The following is an 11,064-nucleotide window of genomic DNA, read 5'->3' as shown; positions in this document are numbered from 1 at the left end:
TAGTTGTGATTTTTCCTGCTGCTGCTGCCTGGTGAGTCACTGTGCTTGTTTATTTATTTAGAAGGTAGCATGGACGTTTTACTTGAAGGTGCTCTAAACCAGTGGTTCCCCATCATGCTCATGTCCAGAACTGTGCACAGCCCTCCAATGAGAGACAGAGTGAATAAACAAAAATGGTACCAGTATTAGTGAGTAACAGCTACATGAAGATGGGTTGAAAATGGGTGATGTCATCCTTGAAACCCAATTTGTATACGATATGTATTCGAAAATCACCGATCTACAAGCTGTTAGTCGGCTTCAAATAGTTGACTTATACCAGTGTAAGGCCTAGAATATCAGACAATTATTTAAATTTAATACATCTTTAAAATAGCATATTTTTATATACCATAAAACATGTACAGTAGTAGTCCTGGTCGCTTTTCTGCCTCCCCCATGACAGCCGGGGCGCCTGATGGAGGGGAAGGGAACTGGTTGGAATAACGTGTTCCTTCCACGCCGACCGGTCAGTTGGCTCTCATGCATTGAAGGAGGCATGAGCTTGGCCCTGGGCTACCTGGGTTGGTGGGGGGAGTATAGTGCCCAGGATCACTTAGAAAATTGGCACCGGGTGAAAAAAGGGTTACAAAATCGTGGGGTCCCCAGATGATTAGCTTTTATGCAACACTGGCCCCGATTCATAACGAGGGTCGTAAATATGGGGTAAATAAAGTTCGTAAAGGAGTTCGTATTTTGGTAGTCACAAACGGACGTGCAATTCCCAAAGGGGTTCGTATATCACAGAGACGTGCGTATGACCAGGTGTAGGAGCTGATTAATCTCGAAGTCTGCATCCAACAGCATCCAACTTTAACGTCACTTTACGGCACAGTGTTGCCATGTCCGCTTATTATAAGCGAATTTGCGCTTATTTTTCTGTAAAGTTGCTTTTAAATATTGGTAACAGAGTGGGGTGCGTTTTTTTGGGCTTGCTTCTAAAGTGTAGTTGGTTATTTGGGCTTGCTTCACAATTGTTCAATTGTTTTAACCGGTGGTTCTCAAATATTTTTATGTCACGGACCCCCAAGTTAATATGTAGGCTACACAACCGCTCACAACGGTTTAATTAAAGTGCTTAAATGGCCTAAGTGCCAGTTGCTTCTTTTGGGCTTATTTTCATAGACCTGGTTGCTTATTTCTCTCACAAAATCTGGCAACACCGGAGTTGCAGAAGTTTAACTTCTCGTCCAAACTTACAGCTGTCGGGCGCATTGCCTTGACACTGACAGAGAACTTGAACATCATTCTGATCTGTCTGGAAGCGAGTCCCACTATTGCACGATGGATCAGCTGAACGTAATGTGTAATGTTTACAAGGTTTAACCCCGCCAGCAAATAATAGACTAATAACCTGGAAAGGGTATAACATTGCTCACGTTTACCAGGTAAAAAGATGATGTTGAAAATAAATCCAGGGCATACAAGTGGAACGCTGCTATTCGATTATGGACCAGAGCTTATTGATTAGGCTACTTATTGATTAAATTAGTTAGTTTAATAATTAGTTTTTTTCAGTAGTTTTGATTAATATATCACTGTCCTACGTCTGAATGGGGAATGGATCTTCTGGACACAGCTTTCATCACTATAGTTTCCTCATCAGATGGTAACATTTATTAGGCTGTTGTGTGTGGCGTTCATGTGATCAATATACAGTAGAGTAGCCTACAGTAGGCTATTAGCCTACAAATTAATACCGCGGCACGGACACTGGTGCGTCAGTCCCTCCGCAGTTTCATTAAGGCATGATAGCCTATTTTCATTATTACGTGACACTTTGGCTCAGATGGCCCGCTGGCAAAAACACTGAGGGACCTATATAATTCAGCTCTAAATGGAACTGATAGCCTAGAAAATAAATAAAAAGCGGTGGAATCTACATCATGTCTATATTATGCATAGGCTACAAGCAATACATCGTTTGACATTTATTTTTAATTTTTTATATATATGTGTTGACAAATGTTGGTCACATATATATTTTATTTGAGGTTTGCCACTGTTGTAATTGATTTTGGCATGAAGAATAAAGCATTCTAAAGACATACGCACATTTCAGCCCTGGTAAGACAGCCTCGGGGCTGACCTGAGAACGTGCGCACCTGACGCACCAAACACAGACCAAAAAACGTTTATGAATCCGACTGCAGGTGTAGGATTTGTCCTAAATGCCAGTACGTACAAAATATGGTCGTAAATCCCTTTATGAATCGGGGCCATTGTTTTTTCACTCAATAGTAAACAAACCAACATACAGTTTAGGTGTATACAGGGTATCTGCACATTTCTAAAGTCACAATTTAAGGACTTTTATGAAAATATAAAGTAATAAGACCATTACTATGTAAAAGGTTACCAAACACTAGTAAAGAAATTGTCAAATATCACTAGATTGTATTTGAAAATAGGCGATGTAATGTAATGCCTCAAGTGCTTGTCAGGGTGGGGGGTCCCCAGTTCAAATATATTTGGGGGGTTGAGGCCTGAAAAGTCTGGGAACAATTGCTCTAATCCAATACTCAATAACTGATGAGTAGGCGTTGGTATGTTTATTCCCAGTTACACAGGCTTCACAGCTTTACAGAGATCTCCATATATGGGAGACAGACAGACAGAGAGACAGACAGACAGACAGATGGGTACAACGGGTACTCTAACAAGGGGCACGCACAACGGGTATTGCATAACCAAAGTGTCATGCATTCTCATTGTTCCCAAGAGGCATCGGCCGGGCCCCTCTATAAATTCACAAAATCTGTGTGCATGGGTTTCTGTCCCTCCCATATCTCGAGGACCATCCGACCAATCGACTTCAAACTCAGCGCCCATATCGCAGAGGACCTGTATCGCCGTGAAGTCGGTCGTGTAGGCGTTCTTTCAGTACAACCGAGCCAACCAATATGCCCATATATGGGCCCGTATACTAGTTGACATACCGATGACACCAGGGATCTCCATATGGGCATGAAAGGGAGAAAGACCGATATATAAATACCTCCATAAAAGGAACACAGACAGAGATCTGATCCTGCAGAGATCTGATCTCCATATATGGGCCTAAAAGGGACATAGACAGACAGACAGGTACAGCGTCTCTCTGACAATGGCTACAACGGGTAGGCCTATTAGCATAACGCTTTGTTTTTGAGCGGTCCTATAAGTGGGGTTGGGACCCATGACCCATCCGTCGTGAAAATTTGTCTTTCGCTGTACTGTGATTGGCTGATAAGTATTCAGACCCTTTGCTCAGTACTGTGATTGGCTAGCGAGATGCATGATGAAATTAATAACCTATAAATAGCACCACGCACTTTAAAAAAAAAAAAAAAATTAAGTGAGCTTCCATCACTGTGATGACCACTGTTGTTTCTAAATAACACCGCTCACTTCACACTTGGTGTGATTTTATTTGTTTTTTACGGGCATCCGGACTGCTCCGATCCCCACCTGCCATGAGAATAGCAACACCAGGACCAGGTATGTGTTGTCCCCCCGGGTTACATGTGCAGATTGTGCACCGTTTCTCCAATCCAATAGAAATATAGAAATATAGAATTATAGAAACATAGTCTAGCCCCCGGGGGAGCACCCGGGGGCTAGACTATATTTCTATTGTATTTTTGTTTGTTTAGTCTAGCCCCCGGGGGAGCCCCCAGGGGCTAGACTATATTTTTATTGTATTTTTGTTTGTTTAGTCCCCGGGGGGCTAGACTGTATTTCTATTGTTTGTTTTGTTTCAGTTAGTTGTATTTATTTATTCCTAGTTTAATTTATTTTGTTTATACAAAAAAAGCACTCCTACTTTTAGTTTAGTTTTGGTTTATAATTAATTACCTTATGGTTATTGTGGGCTTGCTGCAAATATAGCACACTAATGTTCTTCCCGCTTTATATTTATTTATTCCATGCACTTTTTTGTGACTAATTACTTCCACATACTTGCGGTGGTGTGTGGGTGCTCAACTTTTTGAAGATTTGTAAAATCATAACTCCTATAATACTAACTCCTTCATATTTTCACATAGGAACTTAACTTTACTTTACTTACTTTATATAACTTTAATATTTTTGTAAATATATATATATTTTTTAAATATTAAATGTTTTAACTTTATTCATAAATGTTTCATCCCATTGAGAATTAATTAATGAGTTGATGAAAATCATCAAACCCACCTCGATGGGTGAGTTGGGTTCGCCGAAAGACTCGTCCTCACGGCCAAAATATTCACCTTTTTTTTCAAAACTTCCGACTCATCAGTTAAAAAAATTGTAAAATGTTCAGCTATTTTCTTATGAACATATTCACAAACAAATTTGTTTTAACTCGCTCTATTAACCGTTTTTGATCGTATCAACACCAAAATCGCACAGGTTGTGCCTCAATATCTAGGGACACTCACACTTTGGGCTATAGTCATTCGTTCAGACATAGGTATTGCATTGCCCCCAGTTCGCAGCATGCTACAGGCTCCAAACTTGATGGGTGGTCTTTGAGGGCTATAGGGACGGTCTTTAACACATTGGGTGCCTAAACCGGGATTTCTCGTTTTTCAAAGAAGAGCGGGTGAATCTTGTGTTATCAATGTTTTTTTTCCTTTTTTCCACAAGGGGCGGGCTAGCGCAACTTTGGAATCACCCACGGTGCCTCTTAAATGGAAGGGACAGATGGATCACCGTGCCAAAAAACCTGTCTTCCGTCCGCTCCCATTATATCTCCTTGAGAAAAACCTCTGTATCTCCTTTTTTTTAACGTGGTGAAAATGAGCCATTTTCGGCGCGCGATCACTCCGCAATGGTGGCTCATGTGAGAGATGTTATTGTTCCAGGCATTAGCCTGGACCATCCACCATCGTACACGCATCCATTGTTTACATCCGGGTGCTCGTCGTGGAGTCTACAGCTCTAAACAGCGCAGCGTTACAAACGGTAAGATCGCTGGCACTAGACGTACCCTGTTTTAATAAAACTCGAATGTGATAATTGCTGAAGCCCCGCCTCCTCTGTGTTACTTACTATTGACTGGGGTTTAAACAGCCATTACTCTAGTTCGCAGCATGCTACAGGCACCAAACTGATGGGTGGACTTAGGGGGCCAATAGGAACAGGCTATAATTGCTAAAGCCCCGCCCCCTCTTCGATCTTACTGGCTGTGGTTTAAACAGCCATAACGCCAGTTCGCAGCATGCTACAGGTTCCACACTTGGTGAGTGGTCTTATGGGGCGAATAGGGACGGGCTGTAATTGCTAAAGCCCCGCCCCCTCTGTGTTCCTATTGGCTGGGGTTCAAACAGCCATTACTCCAGTTTGCAGCATGCTACAGGCACCAAACTGGTGGGTGGTTTTAGGGGGCAATAGGGACGGGCTATAATTGCTAAAGCCCCACCCGCTTTTCGTTCCTATTGGCTGGGGTTTAAACAGCCATTACTCCAGTTTGCAGCATGCTACAGGCTCCAAACTTGGTGGGTGGTCTTAGGGGGCTAATAGGGAGAGCTTGAATTGCTAAAGCCCCGCCCCCTCTTCGATCTTACTGGCTGTGGTTTAAACAGCCATAACGCCAGTTCGCAGCATGCTACAGGTTCCACACTTGGTGAGTGGTCTTATGGGCCAATAGGGACGGGCTGTAATTTCTAAAGCCCCGCCCCCTCTGTGTTCATATTGGCTGCGGTTTAAACAGCCATTACTCCAGTTTGCAGCATGCTACAGGCACCAAACTGGTGGGTGGTCTTAGGGGGCAAATAGGGACACTCTATAATTGCTAAAGCCCCACCCCCTCTTGGTGAGTGGTCTTATGGGGCCAATAGGGACGGGCTGTAATTGCTAAAGCCCCTCCCCCTGTTTTCATATTGGCTGCGGTTCAAACAGCCATAACGGCAGTTTGCAGCATTCTACAGGCTTCACACTTGATGAGTGGTCTTATGGGGCCAATAGGGACGAGCTGTAATTGCTAAAGCCCCCCCCCCCCTGTGTTCCTATTGGCTGGGGTTCAAACAGCCATTACTCCAGTTTGCAGCATGCTACAGGCACCAAACTGGTGGGTGGTTTTAGGGGGCAATAGGGACGGGCTATAATTGCTAAAGCCCCACCCGCTTTTTCTTTCCTATTGGCTGGGGTTTAAACAGCCATTACTCCAGTTTGCAGCATGCTACAGGTTCCACACTTGGTGAGTGGTCTTATGGGGCCAATAGGGACGGGCTGTAATTGCTAAAGCCCCGCCCCCTCTGTGTTCCTATTGGCTGGGGTTCAAACAGCCATTACTCCAGTTTGCAGCATGCTACAGGCACCAAACTGGTGGGTGGTTTTAAGGGGCAATAGGGACGGGCTATAATTGCTAAAGCCCCACCCGCTTTTCGTTCCTATTGGCTGGGGTTTAAACAGCCATTACTCCAGTTTGCAGCATGCTACAGGCTCCAAACTTGGTGGGTGGTCTTAGGGGGCTAATAGGGAGAGCTTTAATTGCTAAAGCCCCGCCCCCTCTTCGATCTTACTGGCTGTGGTTTAAACAGCCATAACGCCAGTTCGCAGCATGCTACAGGTTCCACACTTGGTGAGTGGTCTTATGGGCCAATAGGGACGGGCTGTAATTTCTAAAGCCCCGCCCCCTCTGTGTTCATATTGGCTGCGGTTTAAACAGCCATTACTCCAGTTTGCAGCATGCTACAGGCACCAAACTGGTGGGTGGTCTTAGGGGGCAAATAGGGACAGTCTATAATTGCTAAAGCCCCACCCCCTCTTGGTGAGTGGTCTTATGGGGCCAATAGGGACGGGCTGTAATTGCTAAAGCCCCTCCCCCTGTTTTCATATTGGCTGCGGTTCAAACAGCCATAACGCCAGTTTGCAGCATTCTACAGGCTTCACACTTGATGAGTGGTCTTATGGGGCCAATAGGGACGAGCTGTAATTGCTAAAGCCCCGCCCCCCTGTGTTCCTATTGGCTGGGGTTCAAACAGCCATTACTCCAGTTTGCAGCATGCTACAGGCACCAAACTGGTGGGTGGTTTTAGGGGGCAATAGGGACGGGCTATAATTGCTAAAGCCCCACCCGCTTTTTGTTCCTATTGGCTGGGGTTTAAACAGCCATTACTCCAGTTTGCAGCATGCTACAGGCTCCAAACTTGGTGGGTGGTCTTAATAAAGCCCCGCCCCCCTCTGTTTTCCTATTGGCTGAGGTTTAAATAGCCATAACTCCAGTTCGCAGCATGGCACAAGCTCCAAATTTGGTGGGTGGTCTTAGGGGGCCAATAGACGAATCCACAGAGAGCACTCTGCTCCGACACCGCAGCACTCTCTGGATTCGTCTAAAGGGTCAGGCGGTAATTACTGAAGCCCCGCCCCCTCTGTGTTCCCTTTGGCTGAGGGTATAATGCATTAATCTCCAGTGTCCTATAGGTTCCAAATTTGGTGGGTGGTCCTAGGGAACGGTTGCTGTCGGAGTGAGTAAAAAAAAAGTACTTCAGTAGTAAAGTTATCAAAGTGAGTAAAAAAGTAACTTATTTGAGTAAAACTACTTAAAAGTAATCAAAGTGAGTTAAAAGTACTTTATTTGTTTCACCCTAGTAACCGTCTATTAGACCCTAGCAACCATGGTTTTACCAAACATTTTGGACTTTTGGCTTTTAAATTCATATTCCATTTATGTTAATTTGTATATAATGTACGCAGTTTAGGTTTCTACAGGAACTGCCTTTTCTAGTTTTAATTTATAATGTATGTAAAAAATTATAATGTATAATTGAGCTCTCCTGAGATTGAGCCCACAAATCACCTTCAGTAGCATTATTACAGTAGATACTGTATAATGCATAACATCATTATTATGTTGATGACATTACTGAGTAGATGACACCACAGATTAGAGTGTTGTTTTAGGAGACTCCTGTTCATGTCTACAGTCAAGTGACAGCTAAGAAAAATGTGCACGACTGCAAAGACGAAACAGAGGCGAGGCATCCACTCTTTCTCAGAGCTTCCGTTGCACAGACTGTTTAGGCGGAAGCGTTTGAAATTGTGAGAGCAAGCAGGGTGGCTCGAGAGACTACATCTTCGTAAAACGAAGGCACAGAGGCTATTGTCACCGACTGAACATGAATAAATGCCTCCGATATCTTTTGATGTCAACCTACAGATAGGTAGGTGTAAGCTTCAGATTCAAACCACTACTCAACCATTTTCTCACCCATTGCCCTAATGTAAACCTGATCCATCCTAGAATTTTGCATCATGATACATACAAGCCGATCCTCCTTGGTAACAACTTTAGAGGGAAAGTATTATCACCATTATACATGTATGGCAGGAGTTTGACGGTGAAAGTGTGTGTGAAGCTATGTATTAATGTGTTAGTATCGGCATCAGAGAAGGACAGCTTTCCTCCATCCCAGTCCAGTTGGACTCTGATCTTCTGGGGTTTCTGCGTCAATAAGAGTTCAGTGAATGTCCAAGGTGAGTTGTGTACTGGTCTGGATTGTGCTATGTATCCGGCATCATCAAACGATATTCCCCAGTATTCACCCCCTTTGTCTCCCTTCCTCCCTTTGTTAGCGGACTCTGCTAACACACCTAGTGACCAGTCTGCATTGTCTCCAACTTCAATATCCCAGGTTTTAGTCCCTGAGTTAAAGCCCTCGGAACCCAGGACACAGTAGTAGTAGTCAAACCTCTCTGGGTTGTCAGGAATCTGCTGTCCAGGAATCTGCTGTCCATCGCCCCTTCTCACGCTGGTCAGATCATCAGACAGGATAAATTCCGGATGGGCGGTGTTGGAGTCCATAACGACAGGAGTGTAGGAGACAATGTCCTTCATCTTGTCCCAGACTCTGAAGGTCAGGTTACCAAGGTATTTGTCGCTCTCTATCAGTGCTCCCGAGAGCTGCTGTGGGTCCTGCAGTGTGAACTGGACCCTTTCCACTGTGTCGTTGTAGTCCTGCAGAGATGAGGTGTGTTTGGCTCTCAGCTCCTCCTCTATGGCTCTGATTGTGTTTGAAATGGTTGATATCTCTTTGTTCAGACCAGCAATCTTCTCCTTCACCATCTGACCCTTCTGTTCCACTTCCTCCCTCAGTGCGGCAGTCCTAGCCTCCTCTTCCTCTTGAAGAAACTGATGGAGCTTCTTAAACTGTTCATTCATCCGCTTCTCTGTGTTCCGGGCCTGGACCTGAATGTGTTCCGCTGTTTGGTCGCACTTTGTTTTAATTTCATTAAAGACCTTCAGTTTCTCCTGCAAGATGGCCAGGGATTCCTCGGCTGCCTCCTTGGGATCCATTTTCCGACGTTTCTCCTTTATGAAGGTCTCACACAGGTTCTGCAGAGCCAGGATCACGGGCAGATCATCACTTGAAGATGTGTTCTTACAAACTGGACATTGCTTCTTTTCATTATATTTCCACCATTCCTGCAGACAGGCCTTACAGAAGCTGTGGCTACATGACAGGAGGATGGGATGTTTAAATATTTCACGACACACAGGACAGGAAAAACCATCTTCTGAAAAAGCCACCTCGAATACCATCTTATCCCTGACCAAATATAAAAATTTTAGGCAGAGACAGGATATCAACCCTCCGTCCTCTAGAATGTTCCCCGATGTTTACTTTCCCTTCCCTTTGAATCCTGGTTGTTTAACTGTAAAGTTGTAACTGTAAAGTTAAACAACCTTTACAGGTGTAACTGTAAAGGCATACAGCTAAGTGACCACAAAGTTGACTCTGATTGCAAAAGACGCTCTGTGCTGCATTCTTGTTTTGGTTCCTCTAGAAATAGACCAATGTAGAGTTGACATCACGGTGAGTGCTATTTCATACTGATGTCATACTGACGTCAATGTGGAGCTCCTTTTGAGCAAGAACAGAAGACACACATACAGAAGTTTTATTGATGACATCATATTGATATTTATTGATTGACATTGATGATGTCACACACACACACACACACACACACACACACACACACACACACACACACACACACACACACACACACACACACACACACACACACACACACACACACACACACACACACACACACACACACACACACAAATTGAACCAATGAAGAGCATTAAAAAAGTGCTTCTGACAAAACCAGCTAACTCCATTGGATCCTCAATTTTTCTGCTAAACCAGGGAAGTCCACCAGAGTTAGCTGGTTTAGCTGACTCCAGGCAGCTAAACCTGTAGTCAGCTGCCTGACTCCAGGCTTTTTTTCATTTCCTTTCATTTTCTTTTGAGCAGTTTTTGTTAGCAGTATGTACACAGTTCATGAAAACTCAAAATAATTAAGGGATCAAAGTGTTCCCTACATTTTTTTCCTTTTTCGTGTGGGTTTGTAATTTTTTTGGGGGGGTTAATTCGGTCAATTCGGTTAATTCAGTTCAAAAAGTGTACTCAATGAAGTGTAGATGTCAGAGGTAATTTTGTCTTTCTATTTAAGGGAAAATCAAGGTTGCTCTAATGAAAATTAGAAGAACTCCATCTCCATGACACATATCATTTAAACAAAAATAAGCACTTTATTTAGGAATAAGGAAGTTGTTGACACCAGTAGAAGTGAAGTTGTCTTCTCCACATTTTGAAAATTGATCAGGTTTCGAGAGACAGCAAAACGGCAAACGTGACATATCAGTCGTTTTTTTGTACTGCACACAAGCCAGTCTCGATTTGTTAACCACTCTTGATTGCAATAACGTCCCAAAAGACCTGGCAGTGTCCTTTTTTGCAACAAATGGTTGAATTGGTAAGTCAGAGTCAGTTGAATAAAGGCAGCATGAATCCACACACACCATATAGGAGCAGCAGCAGCAGTCCCAGCGAGAGGAGCCTCCTCCTGGGACACTTCTGCATCCAGTCCTGGGGCTGGTGGCATTGCAGTTGCATTATTGGGTGGCAAAGCAGCTTCCACGGGCAGCGTTGCTGCTGCTGATGGTGGTCTCTGAGACCCACCCAGCCTGGGTCCCCCCACCTCGCGCTCGCGGTTACTCGCGAGGTGCGGGGGACTGGATTTTTTTTTTTCTTCTATTTT

The sequence above is a fragment of the Gymnoscopelus braueri genome (assembly GCF_963280865.1).
Source record: "Gymnoscopelus braueri genome assembly, chromosome: 7".
Taxonomy (NCBI): domain Eukaryota; kingdom Metazoa; phylum Chordata; class Actinopteri; order Myctophiformes; family Myctophidae; genus Gymnoscopelus; species Gymnoscopelus braueri.
The sequence above is the reverse complement of the archived record's forward strand: the minus strand, read 5'-3'. Positions refer to the sequence as shown.